Here is a 4,707-nt window from a genome sequence, read left to right on the forward strand (position 1 = left end):
TGACTTCCTGCCCTTTGGGCAGGGGGCTGGACTCGATGATCTCCCGAGGTCCCTTCCAGCCCTAATGTCTATGAAATCTATGAAACTCTACCACATATCAGTTGCTCCACAGCAACTGCCCATGCACTTATGTCTACCCAACAGTAAGTGGAAGCTAAACTGGTAGCTTAGCTCTCTGTGAAAGAAGGTAAGTTATTGCAGGTTCATTTTCATTTATGACAGGCAGAAGGCAGGATGGGGCATACCTGAGAGACTATCACAGGGTAAGGGAGTGACACTGGGGATACATCTAATCATGTTATTAAGGCAACATGATAAACTCCGGCACTTTGCTCCAGAATTTATCATAGTGCCTTAATGACACGTTTAGATGTTCAAACTAATGCAATCCAGGGTGCACATGCAGATGCTGCACCTGAGACTGCAGCAGTTTGAGCTGGGCAAGCAAAGGATCTGGGGGGGTCAGCCCTGGGGTCTGGAGGTGGTGGCAGGCAGCAGAGGGGCTGGCTGAGGCACAGGAGTGCCACAGCATGCGGAGCCCCTTGGCCAGGCAGCAGGCAGGGGTCTGGTCCCCTGCTGCCTGGACTGCCCAGGCATTGTGTACACCCTGGTCAGCATTTACATGTACATTTAGGCACAATTATCTTCACTGCAGTAAGATAGTACTGTTGGGGATAGTACTACCTCATGACAGTGAAAATAAGTTTGCTGTGGTTTAATAGCATTGCAGGTGTAAACTGTGATGCTTTACACTGCAGCAAATTCATCTACTGCACAGTTAAGTGCACATGTAGATGCACCTAGGCCATGCAACAATTAAACCAGGAAAGTCCAGCTGGTGGCCTGGGGGCCATATCCAACCTGTGAGGGGCTAACATGCAGCCCCTGGATGCCCTCAAGCTACTCTAGCTGCTGCGACAGTGATAGGTAGCTGGGGTCTCTAGAGCAGAGCAGCACAGCAGGAGGCCCAGTGTGTTTGCTGTCTCCACTGCAGCACCAACAGTGGGGCGTAGGCAGTTCACACATCGGGGGCAGGGAGGATCAGTTGTATAGTGTTGGCAGTGGAGAGGAGGGGGTCACACAGCTGGAAAGGGCCTGGGCTGCTCAATAGCAGCAATGGGGGGCACAGGGAAATTGCCTGTGCAGCAGGAAGATGGAGGAGGCGGATTCCCTACAGAGCAGTGGCAGCAGGGGGCTTGTACAAGGGGGTCATTACACATCAGTGACAGGGAGGGGTGATCACCAGCATGGCAGCTGCAAGAAGGTTGGGAAGGAGCTCACTCTTCTCACGTAGCAGCAAAGGGACGGGACCTGCAGCCCCATGGCAAAGCCCCACCCTCATTTGCACTGCAATACATTTTTCATATGCCCAGACCTTCAGCAGCAGGTTATTTTTAGGAAAATACGTGACTAAAGGCGTCATGTCAGGAGTGGCTAAAAAACAGCTAATGCTAGGAAATGGCTCTGACACCAGTTCTCTGGCCTCATTCATGGCATTTAACTTTTCTATCTCTGTTTTCTCCTCTGCAAATGGAAACACTACAACCTTCCTACACTAGTGTTTCATAGACGAAACACCATTATCATAGTGAAAATCTTATATTCAAACCTATATTACTGGCAGCTACTCAGAAGACTGAAAACCAAATTGCAATCTGAATTCAGGCACACAACATGTGCCAGTTGGCAGGTGCGTTTATTTGTTAGAGAATAGACTCCTTGCAAGTTTGAACAAACAGCCTATTCACCGAACAGAACAAACCAGGGCAAAGATCTAGAAGACGGCACATTGGACAAGAGCGCACAAACAATGCCAAAACAAAACTAATCAGCTGGCTCCAACAGGTTTTGACAGGAAACCTCCCACTAGGCAACTTTAATGAGCTGTAGGGTGCCACCCCACTTCCAACTGCAGTATTTTGAATGCCTAATGGCCAGTAAACATGACTGGAATGTGGCTGGGTAGTGGGAAGGATTTTTTTTTAATGTTGTTACATCTGTGTGTCAATACAACAGGACACAGCTTTCTCATGGAGAGGGAAGAACTAAAAAAATTGGATGCCATGTTATGCAAGCTACACAAGTAAAAGGGAAATAGTCATTAGACTCAAATTCTTCATCTTATTTTAAACCATGCTTTAAACCCAATGAACACGTTGGAGAAATGAGATCTGTAGAATTATGAGGGACCTCAAGGATTGCCTCCTACATAGATGCATCCCTCCCAATCTTCATCCCTCCATGGGGCCTACCCATCCTGTTCTCAGATAGCAGCCAAATGTGTTGAGTCATTGTTCTTTACAGACTCCACATTCTTTCAGTTAATGGATGTAACCCAAAATCATTCCTTTGCAAGGTCTTCTAGCAAACTAGGCTTGATATTCTTGGTATTTCTATTTCTAGGCAGTGAATCAAGCAGTATGACACATTAAACTTATACAGTCAATGCCTTCCGGGGCTCCTCTCTGTAGCAAAGCTGGGCAAAAGAGCACAACCCCACTCACTTTAGAAACCTTTGTAAATCACCTTTAAAGTATCTATCATGTATGTATACATCTGTAATGAATATGTATATATAGGGCCTAAACTATAGGCAGCATATTTCACTCTCTCTCTCACACACACACACACTGCCCCCAGTTGTGTGGTAAAACAAAGTAGTAACATTTTTCACCTTTTCATGAAAAATTAGCTACTGGTACTTTTAGGCTTGAAAGCGGTAGTTAAAGTCGCTGTGCAAATGGGATGACAACAGCTGAGTGATATGTACTGCTGTGTTAAGCAGGACATTTCTCTTTCTAAATGCTGGTGATGAATAATAAAGACTTTATTCAACAACATGGATAAATCAGATATTCTCCTAGATGGTTTCAGCAGAATTTCAAACCCACACACATTTGCAAATTGGTATTTCAAGGTATCCAGGTTGCTATGGACAACCAGAGAATAGCGAGCTGTCACAAACAACAGTGTGATATCACAATCTGCAAAATAACAACACTTTGTATTTTTGCACCCCCAAGTTCTAACTGTTTTACTAAGAAGGGTAACAATTATCAGGCTCATTTTACAGATGGGAAAACTAAGTCAAAGGATGATGTAAGTGACTTTGCCATGGTCAGACAGTAGGTAGGTAGGGAATCCAGGCTAGCAAATACATTTGCAAAACTGTAAAGCACCATGGCCGTACTCACACTGGGCACGTCTACATATGCAATTAGTGTTACGTGGATTTACCCCACAGTAATTCACTGTGGGATAAATCCACCCTGGGCAGGAATCTACATATGTGGGCACTTGGGAGCAGATTAGCTGCTCCTGGCAGTAGCCTGCTCCCAACCTCCCCTGGCCCTGCACCAGCCAGGGAGAGCTGGAGGCAGCTGCAGCTGGGGGCTAGGCAGTGGGTGGCACAAAGGCGACCGCCAGGGCCAGGACGGTGTCCAGCACATGGTGGTCCTCCTCTGTGTCTTCCATTGTCCTGACTTCCATGGCAGCCTGCCACTCCTGGACCTCCAGGTGCTTCCCCGGAACTCAAGCGCGATGTCCTCTGTGCACCAGTCTGCCAGCCACTCCACTACTGTGACCAGGCTATTCAGCTAGATCCAGTCCTGGGTTCACCACTGCCAAAGCCAGCACAGGCCCTGGCTGAGATTGGCAGTGACCCTGATGGTGCATCCCTGCTGGCAGCTGGTGCCTCTCCCCCACATGCAGCTGCAGGACCTGCAAAGCCAGGAGAAAGAAGCTGTTTGTGAGAGTTTGCAACAATTCTGAGACAACATGCACTAATACCAGGGGGCTGTGTGCTGTCTGGCCTCAGATCGGGGGTCATGTGTGCACAGGTGCCCAGGGACCATGGTAGACTGGCCAGGCAGGCCCTGGCACAAGCAGCCACTGGGCCACTGGGTGCTGGCCACCGGCAGCCTGCCTTCCCTGCCTCCTTCCCAAGCCGGGACACGCCTGATTCCTGGAAGCACCTACTGCCACAACTCCAGACTCCCCCACCCTGCGTCGAAGCACCCACTGTATTCTAAAGGCTCTGATCCTACATTATTATTTTCCTGTTGGCTAGAATTAACTTGTCAGCTACACATCTGTTTTTGTATGTAAATTTATTCCTGGAATCTCTCTGTTTGTTTGGTCCACATCACCTGAGGGCTTCATGAATATAAATAAAACCTGGTGAAGTAAGGAAGTATTATCCCCATTTCACAGATGGGAAAGAGAGACACACCAAAGTTATCTGCTTTGCACATGACCACATAGCAAGCCCTTGTCAGAACTGAGTCCTAATTTAGATGTCTGAGAACTGATTCTCCATTCATGTGCAACTTGTACAGTTGATTATATCAGTACACAGTAGCTGTAAAACATTACCATTTTTAAAGATCATTTTACTCCATATGTACTGCTATAAATGATGGCACAAAATTCAGGTTTAGAGAGAATCAGGCCTCCAAGTCCAATGTCTTGACCAGAACAGCAGCCTTCTCTCCTGTATGAAGTAAAAACAGTGAATCGCAGATATTTCATAAAACAGAAATTTTTAAACACTCCCTCAGATTTTGCCACTGAAATTATGTCTTAGAAAGGAAGCTGTAAGTAGATTTTTATTATCATCCACCAGCTAGTTTGGACTTGTGGTTTCTTCCTCCTTTGTCCTCCTCAGCAGATTTGCAAAGAGCCCTTCAATTTATTTTCTAATATTAC

The sequence above is a fragment of the Crocodylus porosus genome, unplaced genomic scaffold (assembly GCF_001723895.1).
Source record: "Crocodylus porosus isolate Cpor-Errol unplaced genomic scaffold, CroPor_comp1, whole genome shotgun sequence".
Lineage (NCBI taxonomy): Eukaryota > Metazoa > Chordata > Crocodylia > Crocodylidae > Crocodylus > Crocodylus porosus.